Below are 17,947 nucleotides of genomic sequence, written 5' to 3' on the forward strand. Positions count from 1 at the left end.
CTCTGACCACCTGGGAGGAGCAGGAAATGCTGTGAGGAAACAGCTCCTGTTCCCTCTCGAGGCACAGGACCCCACAGACACCCAAGGTTTGCTGCAGAACACCAGGGAAAGGGCAAGAGGGCAGATTAATCCTGTTTTCTCTGAAAAAACCCATGGTTAATGCAGCTTGGAGGGAGCTGGAGGAAGAGGAACTGCTGAAAATCATGGAAGGAAGTGTGAGGCTGTCCCTGCTTGGTCAGTTGGGCTCGAGGAGCAGCAGCTAGGGTTGCATTTGTATTGTATTTCTTTTGAAAGCAGAAAAAATTAAAAGGTCAAATAACTGGGCAGTGTTCACAGAGCCCGTGGTGGTGGATGATGCTGTGAGTGGCAGCTGCTGAGTTTGCAGCCCTGAGAGCGTTTTTGGGGCTGCTGCAGGGGTTATGTCAGTGGCCTGCCTGCTCCCATGCCTTTGGGATTCTCCAGCCCCAGTTTGGAGCCATGGGCAGGGAACTGGGTGGGGATTGATGCAGAACCCTCTGGAGCAGAGCTGGGCTTGGTGTGGGGACAGCAGTGAGCAGGAGGTGGGAACCAGAGTGTGGAAAGGGGATTGCTGCTGCTGTTGCTGATTCCCAGGGCACAGGTAAGCCCAGGATAACACCAGGAGCTGTGAGGACAGAGGCTGGAGGTGTTCGAGCTGAGCCAAGAGGTCACTCACAGGTTACTCAAAAGTGGAGAGACAGCTGGGGCTCATGGAGTGGCAGAGGAGCAGAGTGCTGCACCAGAGTTCCTGCTGCCTCGGAGACATCCCAGGGGATCACAGCTCCTTCCCTGCCCTCCCCTCTGCCCAGGAAGCCACAAACTCACCTTTATCAGCAGCACCCTGAAATCCCAGTGCCCCTTTCCACCTGCCTGGTGCCTCAGGCTCTCTTCAGGGGACAGGAGCACTTCTTCCATCATGAGCTGGGCACCCAGCTGATTTCTCAGGGTTAGGGACAGCAGGTTGTCCCTCCTCCTCTCCAAACGCTCATCTAGGGTCCAAAGCATCTGGGGCTGCATTTCTTGCAGATCCTGACAGGCTTTTTCTCCCCTGGTCCCAGCAGCACTGATAACCAGCCCTGCAGAAAGTGCAGGAACATCCCCCCCTCCCTGCACTCCCCTTTTACATCTGCTCTACATTTGCATCCCAGAAATTAGAGAACTGAGTTATGTGGAATTACAGAGCTGGAGTATGGAACTGATTGGGTATTCAAGCTAAATAAGATGAATTTAAAGATCTCTCCAGGAAATTGAGTGGAACACCCATTCTGACATGGGGTATTAAATATTATATTTGTGCAGTTGCTCTTTAGAGCCCGTTGGCATCGAACATCTGGGAGCACCATTCAGAGCACAAAGAAACTGAATACCTGCTCAAAATTATGCTCATCAGAGCTCAGAAATTAAAATATTACTGGGTGCACTCCGAGCCAGCCCTTCCCTACAAGGCAGGGCTATTAAAATATGATTAGCTGAGCCCTATCTGCTCTCAGAGCTGTCAGGCACCATTACAGCTGAGAGGAGCTCGGTGCAGCAGCGCTGGCACAGCCCCTGCTCCAGCAGCAGCCAGATGCCAAAACCTGAACCTCGCACACGCTCACCCCAGGAGGAGGGGAAATAAAAACAATTAAAAGGAGAAGTTGGGGGGGTCTCAGAGCAGAAGTGGCTTTGGGCTGCTCTTTCAGCTGAAATCTTGGATGTTTGGGGTTTTATCTGATGTGGGAAGAGCTCTGCCCTTCACTGCCTCGAGCGTGCGCTGCCTCTTCATCATCACCCAGCGCAGAGACGAGGATTTCTTGCTGCCACAGCCCCCTGCAATCACAGCTCCCTGTCCCCACCGTGGTCACATTTCCAGAGCTCTCCGTGGGTGGTCAGGATTGCATTTCCCCCCTCCTTGCTGGGGAATAAAATTCAAACCACCATAGAAAACCTGCAGAGACTGGGCTCAGGTTGGGATAATTACCACCCTCTCCTGCTCCTGGAATCTCAGTGAGATATCCACGCATCTGCATTTACAGACATAAAAAAAATCTGCATGGTGTGATTACCACGTATATATATTTATTTTTTAAGTGCCGCTGCACCAAACCAGACACCCGAGGAAGGAGCAGCTTTGCAAAAACAAGGCAGAAATGCGAGTTTTTTGTTGGGTTTTTTTTTTCCAGGACTGAGGCCAGGCGAGGTCCGAGGTCCCAGCCCCGTGCTGCTCCCTAATCCGTGCAGAATTCCCGCAAAAGCCGAGGCAGCGCTGCCGGCCCGGCCCGGCGGGAGCCCGCCCGTGTCAGGGCTTATTACCGCGTGTTTTCACACTTATCCCCAAGGTGTTGAACTCGCCCCCAAGGTTAATTAGTAATTTATTGCCCTGTCATCAGTTCGAGGCTACTAATGGCTTCAATTTAGCCCCAGGGCTTTTGGTTTTCTTTTTTTTTTTCTTTTTCTTTTTTTTTTTTTTTCTGTCCTTTTATTATTTTTTTTCCTCCTGCCTGCTTTGGAGGATCTGCAAATGGGAAAGGGGTAAATCTGCTTGGAAAAGTGCCTGAAACAGGAAAAAGCTGAGGATCACAGAATGGGTTGGGTTGAAAAGGACATCAAAGATCGTCTGATCCCAACCTCCTGCCACGAGCAAGGGAATTCTTCCCCAAGGAACATCTTTTCCCTCTTCTCCATCCCTGGGAGCAGCAGGAGTGGGATGTGCCTGGGGGATTCTGGATGCCAGGCTCACAGGGATCCACAGGGCAGAAATTGAGTGATTTTAGGGAAAAAAGGGAGGATTAGATCTCATCAAGAATACCGGGGGGGTTCTTTCAATTAACAAACAACTCACTCTGGGGAGGGATCCCCAGACCCAGAGGGAAGCAGGGGCTGTGGGATTGGGGATTCCTGCCCATTCCTGTGCTGGGATGAGCCAGAGCAGGCAGCAGGGTGGAAAGGTGCAGCTCTTGAAAGGAAAAAGGTATGACATCTCTTTGGATTTGGATTTCAAAAGGGAAAAAACCTCCAGCTTGCACCTCCACGCACATGGATTCCCAGAGCAACATCTGCTGTTCCCCTGCTGCTTTAATTTATGGCCATTAACTTTAGGGCTAAGGACAGTTTATGGAAAAAAACACCTGCTTTCCCCTACTCCCAGGGCAAGGGTGGAATTTTCTCTGACTCTGCATCCTAAATAAAGCTCCCTGGTGATTCATGCCACGGCTCTCACACACACATGCCTTATGTTAGAGGCCCTGTCAAGATGCTCATGCCCCTCTGGAGCTGGAGGACTGTGCACAGAGCTCATTAATCCCCATCCCCAGGGGAAATCTGAGCCCTGAGCCTGGCTGGTGATGGCCAAAAATTCAGATTAGTTTGGTTTGGACGGGACCTTTAAAGGTCTTTTAGTCCAACCTTCCTGCAGGGACATCTTCAGCTAAATCAGGTTGCTCCTCGTTCAACCTGACCTCGGATTTTGGGGCATTCACCACCTCTCTGGGCAAGCTGTGCCAATTTTTTATGGCCTTAATGTGGGAAACTCCTTCCATCCATGGGCCAACCTCTTGTAGAAAGTCCTGGGGAGCTCTGTCTGCATTAAGGTCCCTGCAAAGCCACCAAGTTCTGCTTCCAGCTTGGATTTCTACATCCCAAACACATCCCATCCTTTCCCTTTTGTCTCCAAACCCACCCTACACAAGCACCAAGCTCAGGCCAGCCCTCCTTGTGCTTTCTCAGCCCTCTGACATAGATCCCTGGCTCTGCTTCTGTCATTACAAAAGATTGCCTTTCCCTGATGGAGCTCTCAGTCAAGGGAAAAATAAAAAATAAAGGAAAAAAAAAAATAACAACAAGAAAAGAAAGGAAAAAAAAGGGAAAAGAAATCAAAATGAGACTTGTTGGCAGCAAACAGAAGACAAAACCTGGACAATCATCCAAGCTTGTGTTTGAAAGCTGATAGCCAGCACTGGGCAGCTCCAGAGACCCCCCAGGCTGCAGACACCCCTCACCCAGAGCAGGGGTCCCACTCAGGGCTGGACCCCAGATTTTCCCCCTTTCCCACCCTCCAGCCCCAGCCCTGGGGCAGATTTGGCCGTGCTGGGTTTTGGGAGCGAGGTGGGGGAGAGAGGCCTGTGACTAATCTTGTAACCTTTCCTTCCAGTGTTTAAGGGAAGCGAAGGCTGTTTACAATAAAAGCCAGTGATATTTTTCATCCTTCCAAATGGAACAGGGGTTCTGTAAACAGAGGAGCCTCAGACACAGCAAACACCTGCTGAAGGGAACCGGCTTGAGGAGGCACGCGAGGCTCTCTGTCCTCCGTCAGAGCTCCTGATGGAGCCCCTCGTGGGCAAGTTCAAGCTGAAGAGCACAGCACAGATCTGCTGCTGGGGGGAGGCTGGGGCAAGCAAAAGCATTAGCAAAAATCCCCTGGTTTTCCCTGGGAGGTTGTGGAGCAGGGGAGAGATTTTCACCCCCTGGACTGAGTTTCGGTCTGTACGCTCCTGGGCGATTCCTCAGTTGGATTTTTGGAGCAGGGAAGAGATTTCTACCCCCTGGACTGAGTTTTGGTCTGCACGCTCCTGGGCAATCCCTCAGTTGGATTTTTGGAGCAGTTTTTCCTGCTCTGTGGTGTCACACTTGCAGGGAGGACCCCCGGTTTGGGAAGTTATGGAATAACCTGTCAGAGCTTCCCCTGGCTCCCCTGCAGCCCTTGGCTCAGGTTTCAGCCCTGCACCAAAACATGTAAGCTTTGATTTCATCCAAGCTGCTGTGGCTTTGAGCTTTTCCCAAACTAATCAAATCAAACACAACCTTGCTCACATAATCCTGCAGGCTGGGATGGAAATCAGCAGCTCCTCTGGCTTCAGCCGTGTCTTGTGGTGGCGAATTCCAAGGATTAATCATGGATACCTTCCCACAATACAGCCTGCATCATACCCCTGGTAATTACTGACCTGAGGGAGCTAAATCAATCTCACTGCCTTTTGCATTTGCTTTTTTTTTTTTTTTTCCCCTCAAAGTTTGGTCAAAGCCACCCAGGATTGTGCCAGAGAGCACCTGTGAGCCACCCATGGGTCTGGAATCATGGAATGCCCTGAGTGGGAAGGACTCCACGAGGATCCCACTCCTCTGAGGAGTGACATTCCCCATGAGCTGCCAGAAGAGGAATTTCCAAGGCCATTGTCCACAAGCCCATCCTCATTATGACTTCTTTTTTCCTTTTCCCACCCCTCCAAGATCCAGGCAGAGAAACATCCTCAATTCCAGCAGGGATTTCTCAGCTTGGATAAATCAGCCCAGCCCCACCGGTGCTGTGGAGCCTCTCCAGCTTACACCTACCCCAGAACCTGCTCTCCCATAATTTATATCCTGCATTTCCCTGGCTGGGGATGAGGAAGGCTCCATCAAAGTCCCTGTTTATCTGACATCCCATCCCAGAGGATGAGCCAAGAGCTCGGCGCCCATCGGAAGCGCGGCTGATGAAGTGCAAAGGGAATCGTCGCCTTCCGTGGCTGTAATTCTTCCCAAAGCTTTGCTTCCAAAACATTTTTCCACCTGTTACAAGCGAGGCTGTCCTGCTGTGCCTGGGCTCTGGCAGTGTGTGCTGACAGGCTGTGTGTAATGTCATCTCCCTCCTCCAGTCCCACTCCAAGCTCGGGAATGCAGCGGGCAGGGCTGAGGATGGTCTGATGGAAAGGGGAGGAGGTTTGGTTTTGTTTTCAATCTTTGTTTTAAAGGCTTGGCTTTGCTCCTTTCCTAACGAAGAGGCTGGCACAGGTGGTTAGTTACCAACAGGATTTAAAGCCAGGCTGTCCTTCGGAGCTGCACGTGTCTGTGGTCCCCTGGTGCCCAGCTCACCCACAGCAGCCTCTGCCTTCCCTTCCCACGAGGAATGCCCAAGGTTCTGCTCCATGTGCATTTCCTGTACCCTGTGAAATTAATTGATACTCACAACTTCCGTGGGTTCAAAAATTAGAGCAGTGAAGATCAGAAGACGTGTCATAAATTCATGGAATGGTTTGGGTTGGTAGGGATTTTAAAGCTTCTCTCATTCCAACTCCCCTGCCATGGCAGGGACACCTTCCACTGCCCCAGGCTGCTCCAAGCCCTGTCCAGCCTGGCCTTGGACAATTCCAGGGATCCAGGGGCAGCCAGAGCTGCTCTGGGCACCTGTGCCAGGGCCTCATCTCCCCCACAGGGAAGAATTCCTTCCCAATATCCCACCTATCCCTGCCCTCTGGCAGTGGGAGCCATTCCCTGTGTGCTGTCACTCCAGTTCCTTATAAACACTCTCTCTCCAGCCATTAGAAGGCTGAAAATAGATCATCCCAAAACCTTCTCTTCTCCAGGCTGAACAATCCCAATCCAAGATGCTCATCAAGCCTTGGCCACAGCAGTCTTTTCTCAATCCACCCCTTTATCTCTTCTCTACCAAAACATCTCTATCTAAGAAGCGAATAATGGGAATTTTGCTCCCTGCCCTGCACATGAGACACACTTTCTGTTTCTTGGGGTTTTTTGTTGGCTTCTTTTGGTTGTTTTATCACTTCTTTTCTGTGGAACTCTTGGTGTTGGAAAGGAGAGAGCCACAGAGCTGCTAACATTTTCTCTTTATGAAGAAATGTGGCTTTTCATCCTTAAATAATTATTCATCTTGTTCCTTAATATAGACTCGATGTAGCTGCCTTACAGTGTTCCAGTAACAGCCAGGCACTATCTCAGAATCGTGACTCATCTTCTTATCCCAAACTATCCCTGTTCCTTACAAAAACACCCAGCCGAGCACTCTTAAATATTTATGTCATCCCCAGAAGAGAGATAGGACTGGTATCAGCAGATCTGAGCCCAGGCTCACGTCCAGGCTTAGAGCCCAAGTTCTCTGCTCCCCCTGAGTTTATTGGAAGGGTCCAACCTGAGCAAATCCTAAATTTGCCTCTTGGCTTGGCTTGGGGCTCTTCAGGAGTGGGAGAGCAATCCCATCCTGTCCTGGGGTTTTCACTTGGATGAACTGAGCAGAGCAAGGAGGGGAATCCAGCAGAGCCCCTGCAGGCTCAGAGCTCCTGTGGGGCATCCTCAAGGGACAGGAGGAGTGGCTGGGGGTCCAACACCTCAGGACCAGCAGGGGAACAGGGCTGGGGGTTCACCTCTGGGTTCCTAGCCCGATGTTGCAGGGTTGACCTTTGGGGGATCAGTTTGGACCCCGTTTGATCCCACTTCCCCTGGTTTTGTAACATCTCCAGAAGCGCTGACACCGGCCAAGGCGTTCCCATAGAAACACGGGGAAAGTCAGGCAGATGAAACTTGGATCTGGACAAGGCTGCTGGGATCCAGCTTGTTGGCTTGAGCTCCCCTGGAACTCACATCCAGCTTGGGCAAGGAGAGCAGCAGAGCAGAATTCACGTGACTTTCTCCCCTTTCCCAGCCCATCCGTGGATTCCTCGCTGTCCCAGGAAACAGCCATGGTTCCTAACGCTCCGTGCTCTCTGTAATTCCACACTCTCTCCCTCCAGGTCACCTTTTGGCTGCTTCTTCTGCACCTCTCTGAGTCCAGCATTATCTCTGCTGGTTGTTTCCAACCATAACACATCCTGGATTTTTGGGGTTTTTTTTTTTTTACTTTCCAGATAATATCAGAACTTCTTCCAAGCTACTTTGTCCTCCAGCCAGTACCTTTTAAAGCTGACAGGAGATGAGTGTGACTTGTATCTCACAGGGCTGGCTTCCCACTTGAGGAATGTGGGCACAGCACAGGAGTGCCAAAGAATTATACATAACACAGAACTGGACAAATGCAAAGGCAGATTTAAATAAACCTCGGTTCCAAACGTGTCAATGCACTGGTGTTGATGGCTGGGCTGGTGGAAATCCAGGCTGGATGTACAGACTAATAAAACAAGAACAGTCACAGCCCAGAATGAGATAACTTCTCCTCAAACTGCTCCTTACAGAGTCCTGCTGGGTGGGTTGGCTGCCCTTGGACTGAGCTCCATGGTCCTGTGTCTCTCCCTGGTTTCCACAGACTGACCACCAGGATCTGTTTCCATGGGCTAAACACAGAGCCAGCTGATGTAACCCAAACTCAAGCGCTCAGAGCAGAGGATCTGCCCCAGCCCAGAGGGTCCCACCAGGAGTTGTGCACAGCCACAAGGCTGGGCAGGCTCCAGCTGAGCAGTGACAGCTGCTCTGCTCATGCCAACCCCACCACAACCCCATGGCTCTGTCTCTCTGCCTTCACCTTCCTCCTCCAGCTCCTCCTCCCAGCACAACAGCAGCAAGAGCCCGGCTTGGCTCTGGTTCCCGAGCCCTTGGACCACAACCCTCAGCTTTGTGAGATCTTGAGCTGCTTTTCCACAATCCCACTCCCAGCAAGGCCCCCGTGTCAGCTCCTCAGTGGCTGCACGTCCCCCTGGAGCCACCGAAGCCAACAGAGCTGAAACTCGTCACCTGACTCACTTGGCTCTGGACCTTTGATTGTGGACTTCAAGGAGAAGAAACTCCAGCACTCCATGACTTTTTCCTGACCCCAGAAGAGCTGAAGTAATAAAATGTTCTCTGGTCATGTCCAAATCCCACAGGAGCCCTCAGTGGGAGAGGCCACGAGCGTGTGCAAGGTACAGAGCCCGCGCTTGGAGACCACGGCCCGGCGGCTGAGAATGTTAATTGTTCTCCATCGCCCCCAGTGATTTTAACATTTCATAATTCCTCCCCTGGCTGACAGCTGGATTCTTCCTTAATTACAAACCCGTTGGAGTTGAAAAATCAGACATTTCCTGGAATTTAAACAACCAATTTTCCACCCGTCAGCATCCAACAACACAATCCTACGGCTTCATTCTGGAAAAAAGTCGTCAGAGCACGCCGGGTAAACGCGGGGGAAAAGGGATTTTGGTGACTTCATACATCCAAATGCAGCATTCCTGGATCTTTGGATTCCATTGGAAGGTGGAAATAGCACTGGCAGAACCACAATCCCATGTTTTCAAAAGGCAGCATGTGGATAAATACTGCGGGTGGATCTTTTAAACACAGCGTTGGCGTCCGACTGTGCAATTATTCCTCTCTGCCTCAGGAAACACATCTTCATTCAGAATTATTGCAGAATAAATGTTGATTTTTTTCTTCCCCCTCACCGTTTGCCACAGGATTTGTTCATTTTCTCTCTGCAGCGAACTGTTGAGGCAGTGAGGAAAAGCTGCAAGCTCCCAATTCTCAGCCTATTGAAAAGACAAAAGGAAAAGAACCCTTGGACAGCTGCTGGCCTCCAGGAAACTCCAGGAATGGAGACCCACCGTGCTGCATCCTAATTACATCCTTGGGGAACAGCAAAGAGCCCCAAACACTCATCCAGCAGAGGCAGAAACAGCAACACCACTTGACAGGACATCTCAGCTGCTTCTTTCTCTTCCAGAACCCACAGTTTCAGCCATGTGGGCTTTTATTTTATCTCCTTTTTTTTTTTATCAGTCTCTATCTCTTGTGGTCATGGGAAAGAAGTAACCCTTCATCTGTAACTGATTAACGAGGTTGGTGCTCGAGTTTGCAAGGAGCCTGAAATGAGAGCTGGTGGAGATCTGAGGAGCCTTGCTTGCTCCTGTGAACTGTGTGCTCTGACCTCCTGGAGGGATGTCCCTGCATGGACCCTTTGCCTTGACTGGGAGAGGACAACTGCAAATGGAAAAAAAGGAAAAAAAAAAGCAACATGACATACCCAAAAATGACCTTTGGAGCTGGGACTGCACAAAAAAGCTGCCCCAGCTTGGAAACCTTGAGGCAAGGGCTTGGAAGTCACTGAGTCTGGGTCAGCTGTGCAACGAGGACTTTCCAGAGGAAGCAATTTTATTTGGGAAAGCAATCCTGGGACTTGGAGTCCTGTTTGAGCAATGGAACTCAAAGAACGTTTGCATTTTGCATCGGTCTGGGTTTGTTCTCCCCCTGGGAGCAGCTGGGTTTTCCCCATCTTGTCCCATTCTCATGGTTTGGTCTATTTTGGCACCACCCCAGTTCTTCTGGCTTTTCCTGGTTTTTTCCTGGGGGAGGAGGGTTCCATGGACAGCTCCTTCACCCTGCTGTGGGACACAAGCTGCCCCCACCTCTGAGTGTGGTGCTGCACCTTGGCCAGGGCTCTCAGGGGAGGGGATTGAGGAGCAGCAGGGGTTTGCACTCGTGGGGACATGGGGCTGAGCCCAGTTTAAAACCTCCCAGCTCAGAGCATCTGCAAAGCCCAGCCTGGGGGGATGATGCAATCGGGGCCGCCAGATTTCCCCATCCTCGGCTCATTTAAAGCAGGTGAGAAGCTGTGGAAAATGCTCTGGAAACAGCACAGCTCCTGGTGGGAGATGATTTGTCCCTGGACAGCCGAAGGAGGGGATGCCAAAGGCCTTTAAAAAAGCTCCTCTGGCCTTCAGCAGGGAGAAGGAAAGCCAAGGAAGAACACCTGTTCCAAGGAATAGGAGCAAACCTGGAGAGCGCTTGGAAAATGGATTTGTCAGGCAGCTTAAATGGAAATGTTATTCCTGAAGTTTGTTGTCAGATTTGTGCATGCCTAACCCAGAAACCCACAGCAAAAACCAAACAAAAAAAGTGGGATAAAAGCCCTGAGGGTGAACAGAAAGAAGAAATCCCACGTAGGTCACTACAGCTGGGGGGAAATCTTTTTGGAAATAACTGTTTGAGCCATTCTCACTCTTTCTGTCAGCATCTCACTGGATGCAGCTCAGCAGAGAATTTATTCCATCCTGCTAAACTCGATTTAGTGGGAGTAGTGCAGCCTGTGGAGGAAAACCAAGGATGCCAAGGTAAATCTTCCCCCAGTTATTAGTGCTGGGAAGGGCTGGGAAGATCTTTAATAATAAGGGAGGCTGAAGAGAGATGTCTGTTTTTCATAATTGCACAGTGCTCCCAAGACAGCTGTTCAGCCATCTTGAAAATCAATGTTTTGATGCCCTTTGAACCTTCTTTTCCTGTTGAGTGTCTCTCCTACAGGTTGCTCCCCAGGATGAAAACAATAAAAGCAAATATATAACAGTAAAGGCCTGAGGTTAATGTCTTTAACAAGATAATGTTACTTAAGGGAACTGTAAACCAAATCATTCCTAAATTCCATTTGTTCTTTGCAATCTAGGATATATTATGAAACCATATGTGTGCCTATGGATTTTTTGCAGGAACACAACTGCATTTTCACGTGGTGTGTTCCAGTATTCCAGTACCACACGATTTGCTGACAATTATTATTATTCCAACTATTAATACTTCTATTAATATCTCCATCTTGCAGCTGTGCCATAAAGAATCACAGCCTGACATGTCTGGCTGCGGGCTAAATGTGCAAGATCTAAACAAATTTGCACCAGGTCGTTTTACCAGGAATTTCTTCCTTTGGATTGAGTATCACAAGGAAATCCAGTCCAACCAACTGGCACATGCCATTATTATTTTTAAATTTTCACCAGCGAAGAGCTTGCAAAAATTGCTTCAAGCTGCCTTCCTTGTGTGTTTGGGAACTTCAAAGGAGAAAAGCAAACAGGAAAGGGTAAATAATCCCCTGAGCACATGTGCTGGGTTTTACACCCACTGGAAATTCCACCCAAGACGTGTTCAGGTAACCCTGTCCAGAAATTCCTTTCGCAGAATTCTCAGACATTCTCTGCAATTCAATTAGCTGTGAGCAAATTTGATATGAAATGAGACTCTGACCCTATGTGGGTGTTTTTTGCCTTGGTTTTCAGGGAAATGGGAGCCACAAAGAAGTGCAGAGCAAAGGAGCGAGTCGAGTTTATTTAACTTTCTATTATCTCCAAGGCTATAAAGCCTGGAAATGAAACAGAAACAGAATCCTACACAACATTTTGGAGCTTGTCCAGAAGAAATCTAAGGACACTTGTTCCTGCTGATGTCTGCACCGCTGGATTAATTTCCATTAAGCCAAGGGAAGGAAAATCCCTGTCAGTCACAGTCACTCCAGGATGGCAAAAATCTCCATTTCTCGTGCCTTCAAATCACAAACTTGCACAGAAGCAATGGAGGCAAGAATTTAATCACCATGAAAAACCCTGAAAGCTTGGGAAATACTGGCCTGAATCCAAGGTTTTCTCCTCTTTTCCCCCTCCTGAGGCTGTCAGGAATATTTGGCTTCCAGTCTGCCACAGGGATCAGGCAGAGTGTGAATCAAGGATTTCAAGATGGAAAAAACAAAGTTCCTTGCCCCTATTTATTGCATGGATTTGTTTAATCAGCCCTTTTAATTAACCCAACCTTCCCACACCGCCCCAGCTGCTCCTTAATTGTCCAAATTCTTCCTTCTGACCAGAACCATTCCCCCACCATTCCCAGGACAAAACTACATTTTCCCAGCTCAGGTTGCACCTGCCTTCATCCATGGGGTGTGTTTTATGGGACACAACAGAAAATTCTGCTGTTTCAGCCAGCAGACATTTTAATTCATATTTATTAAAGAGAAATAACATTAGCAAGGTGATGATTTTCCTGGTAGCAGTTATATTCCCAGAAATAATATCTTCTGTAGTGGATTAAAGGAAAATAATAAAAGAAATAATAAAGAAAATTACGACCATTTTCAAGGTCTCTCAGCTTTTTTAATACTTGGAGTAAATCCTGAATTATAACTTGGAAAAAAAGAAGGTTTGATAGACATTTGATTAGGAGTGGCAGATTAAGGTCGTAAGCAACAATTACTCACTATTTCTTAGAACCTGTAAATTTCAAATTAAATGTTCAGGCTGTGGTTCTAAAATGAAAATAATATTTATTTTACACTTCATAATTGCAATTAAAAAATCTGGCCTAAGGATGTGTTGGGTACTGAGAGCACCGAGTCTAAAAATCCACTGGGAAAAGAATGACAAATTTTGAATAAAAATCAGCTTATTTCTATCTAAGAGCCCTTGAGCACTTTTGGCTCTCAGCTGCTTTAAAGCTCCTCGTGGTTTGGGACTGGTTTTTCCAGGGATCAAATCCTGCAGCTCTTTGCTGTGTTTGCCAGTGTGAAATTTTCACTCTGGAAAAGGCAGAGAGATCTGGGATCCCTGGAGGTGGAGACACATGGATTTGGAATGCCTGTGCCAGAAGGACAAACTGACACTCCATCCTAACAAACATATTCCAAAAAGAAACATTTACCTCAACCTCCCACCAACCAAAGTTATTTTTAGATATTTTTTTTTTTCCTAAATTAAAAAATAACCACAGCAATCCCCCAAAATCTTTTAATCTAATCTTGGCTATATTTTCCCCTTCAGTGCCTGAGGGATACCAGATTATTTATAACAGGAAACCTTTGATTTCAGAGCTTTTATGTTTGGGTTATTTATTTTTTTTTTGCAAAGTTCCAACTTGCAAAACACTGAGTTGTTGGGTTTTTTAGGCAAAAAAAAAAGCAAATTGCAAAGTGCATCCAGGGCTGATTGTGCTGCTGGAGCAGGATGAGCTCCATGGGAAGGGCTTGGATGGTCCCACCCTTTGGAGAGCAGCATCCCCGGGTGTTCCTGGCAGGAATGGCCTGGACACAGCAGGGACAGACACATTTAGGGTCCCCTGGGGGATTCTCCTTCCCATTAGCACGGCCAGTGTGAAATCTGCAGCGAGGTCAAGGCAGGGCCTGAGCATCTCCCTGACAACAGCACGGCCAGAGGGGCCCCCAGCCTTCCCAAATCCATGGAGAGAAATTCTCTCCTGATTTCACAGCTCAGAGTCAGGCCATGAGAAGCACGTGGATGGTGCTGTCCCATTTTATCACATTCAGGGATTTATCCTCGTTTATGGATGTAGGGAAAATCTGTAAATTCCATAAGGAAAGCCCAGCTCTGCCTCTTGGGAAGGCTCAGCTCCTCTGCATCGCCCTCTCCAGCCCCATCCAGTGTGGAATCCCAGCAAATAAACCTGGCTTAGCTCTGCCAGGCTCATCCTAAAGAGGGTCCTGCTCCATCCCTCTTCTCTCCATTTATTCCTTAATTTGGGGATGGGTCCCAGGAGAAGGAGCCCCTGCCTTTCTGAGTGACAGGTGTCAATCATGGCAGGTGATGGCAGCAGCTCAGGGCTGGGCATTTGTGCAGACACAAGGTGTGCTCTTATTTTCAGGAAAACTTTCCCTACAGGACACAGTCTAAAGAAAAATCCATTCCTGACAAAATTTCAGCTGGGTGGAGGCGATTTCAGGAGCTGGGCCATGAGAAGCACGTGGATGGTGCTGTCCCATTTTTCCTCGTTTAGGGATTTTTCCTCATTTATAGATGTAGGGAAAATCTGTAAATTCCATAGGGAAAGCCCAGCTCTGCCTCTTGGGAAGGCTCAGCTCCTCTGCATCGCCCTCTCCAGCCCCACCCAGTGTGGCATCCCAGCAAATAAACCTGGCTTAGCTCTGCCAGACTCGTCCTAAAGAGGGTCCTGCTCCATCTCTCTTCTCTCCATTTATTCCTTAATTCAGGGATCAAGCCCAGAAGAAGGAGCCCCTGCCTTTCTGAGTGACAAGTGTCAATCATGGCAGGTGATGGCAGCAGCTCAGGGCTGGGCATTTGTGCAGACACAAGGTGTGCTCTTATTTTCAGGAAAACTTTCCCTACAGGACACAGTCTAAAGAAAAATCCATTCCTGACAAAATTTCAGCTGGATGGAGGTGATTTCAGGTGTTGGATCAATAACCAACTTCTCTGAAGAAACAAATTCCTCCAACCTTTTATGAGAACCAAAACTCTCCAACTTCTTCAGAGTCCACCATTCCCACTTCTTGGCAAATTAAAAAATCTTCCCTGATGCCTTGTCCTTATGAGAGCTCGGATTAATGATATATTTATTATGAAAAATCAATTTTTAAAATCAGAATTTTCTTCTTTAATTCATTTAATTATTAATAAACTCACCAAAACCAAAACCCAGTGAACATTGAAGGATGTGAGTAAAATGGAATGGGAATAGTTTGTAAAGGTCACCATCAGAGTCTAAGTCAGACCTAGAAATGTCTTTAATAATAAAAAAATCCTCATGTGGTGAAACTTTTCGTGCAAGCTTCAATGCTTAGAAAAACAGGAAAGTTTCTCTGCATGTTTTTTATTTTTTTTTAAATATAAATATATGCATGTGTAGGTTTAATCAGGTCCTTGCAGAGGGTAAGATCAATGCCAGGCTCAGCTTATGGGAGATAAATCAGATTTCTGCACACAGAAATTTTCCTTCTGTTGCCTGCACAGGTTAAATGGGTTTTCAATGAAGGTATTTAATCAGACCCTATATAAATTCAGCACTAGCAGCTTTCAATTGTCCCATTTAATCCTGCCTTAATTACAGCTGTGATGGAGGTGATAATGGTTTCTCTCTTGCTGGCAAGAGGAGCAAACTGATTTTATTCTGGTTTTGCCAGGCATTTTCCAGGAGGATGGGCAGAGCCTGGTTCCAAGCAGGGTCTGGGCTTGGTTGATCTCCTGAGCCCCTCACTGGGATGATGAGGATGGACAGAGGAGGCTGAAGAGAGGAAATCCCTGAGCCAAGAGCACATCCCTGGCTGCACCATCCCATACCCCATACCCCATTATCCCATTATCCCATTTCCATCTCCCATCTCCCATCTCTGACCCAAGAACTCTCTTTCTTGCTGTTTATTCTCTCCTATCCATACTGTAAAAAAAAAAAAAAAATAATTCCAGTGTTTTTTTTCCATCATGACCAAACTGGAGCCATCAGGCGTGTCCAGGAAATAGGGAAAAAATTCACTGACCTGGTTGAATGTAAAACAAACATTTTTAGGACAGGACAATACTTTTATTGCTGGAGGCTGGGTAGAGAGGCAGGGGACAGGGAAAAGGGGACAGAGGTGGGATGTGGTGGGTGGGGATGTCACTTCTCCCATCTTTTTGAGGTTCCAACCCCGTCAGCCACAGCCACCAGCCAGGAATCCGAACCCAGGGAGTGGAATACATCTGAGAAGATCCCTTGGAACTCAAACCACTCAGAATAATAATAATAATAATAAAAATGAAAAGGCTGCCCTGAGCTCTGGCAAAGCCATTCCTCGGAGAGTTGAGCTCTTTTCTTTGCCCATGAAAAATGATGGTTCCCCCTGCCTCTCCTCTCCCTTTAATCCCAGCAATGCTGCATTTATTCCAGCTGACCATGGACTTTCCTTCTCCTCTCCCTCCCTCTCGCTCCAGAGCATTAATAAATGGGAACATTTTTCTTGCTTCCAGAGACATTTTGAAAGGTTTCAAAGCAAATTCTCTGGAAGCCCAAGCAGAACCCACACTTCCCCCCGTAGCATGTCCATGGAGAGGATTCCAGTGAGGAGAAATCACCGTGACCCCATTCCCCTCAGGAAAAATAAATCCCTTTTCTCCCCTCTGAGCTGCTGCTCCACATGGAACAATTTAAGCCTTTCCTGCCCCCTCCAGGCGCTGAGGTTGGTAATTGAAATCCTGAGGATGGGAGTTTGGCCGGTGGACAAACAGGGAATTGTCATTCCTTTGGATCTGCCTTGCTTTTGGATGGTTTCACTGCCAATTGATCTCTGTTTGCACTAATAATTAATTTTTTTCTCTTCCTCTCGAGCAGGGCAAGGTGTTCGGAGCGTTACCCTTTGGAATTTTCATCCCACCCTGTGTTAAACTGCCTCCAGGCCAGCCAGGAGACTCCTCTAGGGAGGGCTGAGGAAACCATCTGGCTTTTTCTGGAATGCTCTGTGCCAGGAGGAAGCTGATCCCTGCCAGCTCTGGCAGGAGGTCTTCCAGGATGACTGACTACCAGGAATTGGATGGACCTGAGCAACCTTGTGCAGCCTCAGAGCTGCTCTGGCTCTGCTGGCCCAGGAGAGCTTCAGAAGTCCCTTCCAACCTCAATTATCCCATGGATTTAACATCTGAGCCTCAATCTTCCTGAGATGGTCAAGCCCAAAGGCAGGCTCTGATTTTATGGAGTGGAATCAGAGAAATCATGGAATGGTTTGGGTGGGAAAGGACCTTGGAGCTCACCTTATCCCACCCCTGCTGTTCCACCATCCCAGGCTTCTCCAAGCCCTGTCCATCCTGGCCTTGGACACTCCCAGGGATCCAGGGCTGCTCTGGGAATTCCATCCCAGCCCCTCCCCACCCTCCCAGCCAGGAATTCCTTGCCAATATCCCATCTAAGCTTACTCTCCTTCAGTGGGAAGCCATTTCCTTTTGCCCTGTCCCTCCAGGCTCTTGCAGAGGACCTCTCTCCATCCTCCTCGTTGGCCTCGAGGCTCTGGGAGGCTGAAATTGGGTCCCTGCAAAGCTTTCCCTTCTCCAGACTGAGCAGCCCCAATTCCCAACGCTCCAGCCCCAAAGGGACTCTCTGTGTCGTGAAAAAAAGATTGAAAAGTGAATCCTGAACCAGAAAAGTGGGAAGAGGGAGGCCAGGAGGAACCACTGAGGTGACCTCCAGACACCAGAGGCATGGAGCACCCAGACTTTTTCCAAGGTCCTTCCAAACACCCCCCCAAAGGCTGAAAGGAACCAAAAATCCCTCCAAAGCACATCCATGCCTAAACACAAGAGGCTGGGAGGTACCAGGGGGCTCCAGGAAACCCTCCCAGCCCTGCTGCTGTGTTTGTGAGGAGCCTTAGGCACCACCAACAGCTCCAGTTGTGTGAGCTGTACCAGGAGAGGAGAGAGGGAGCAGCACAAAACCAAGGAAACCTGGCTGGAGAAAAGCACCCAGACACGCCAGGATGAAGAAATGTCCTCCAATCCCTCATCCCTCCTTGGAGAGCCCTGGGATCCTCTCATGGAAACAAAACAGGAGAAGATGGAAAGAGAAGATGGAAACAAAAATTGTCTCCGACACCCGCTGTCGTTTGCCTTGGATTGATGCTGATGGCACAAAAGCTTCTCACCCACCTGCTCCAGGCACAAACCTGCAGGGAATATAACTGATATCCCAATTAAAACCTGCTGGAAGTTATTCCACACACATTTTCCTCCTTCCAAGACACCAAGAT

At 48.5% G+C, this 17,947-nt stretch overlaps 1 long non-coding RNA gene across 1 annotated transcript; it reads left to right on the forward strand.

Annotated features, from left to right (window-relative positions):
- The first annotated feature begins 8,626 nt into the window (after positions 1-8,626).
- On the forward strand, positions 8,627-12,559 carry LOC132332831 (uncharacterized). The gene is made up of 2 exons (XR_009487994.1): positions 8,627-10,781; positions 11,715-12,559. It is a non-coding gene; the product is annotated as an uncharacterized LOC132332831 (long non-coding RNA).
- The last annotated feature ends 5,388 nt before the right edge of the window (positions 12,560-17,947 follow it).

The sequence above is a fragment of the Haemorhous mexicanus genome, chromosome 12 (assembly GCF_027477595.1).
Source record: "Haemorhous mexicanus isolate bHaeMex1 chromosome 12, bHaeMex1.pri, whole genome shotgun sequence".
NCBI classification, from domain to species: domain Eukaryota; kingdom Metazoa; phylum Chordata; class Aves; order Passeriformes; family Fringillidae; genus Haemorhous; species Haemorhous mexicanus.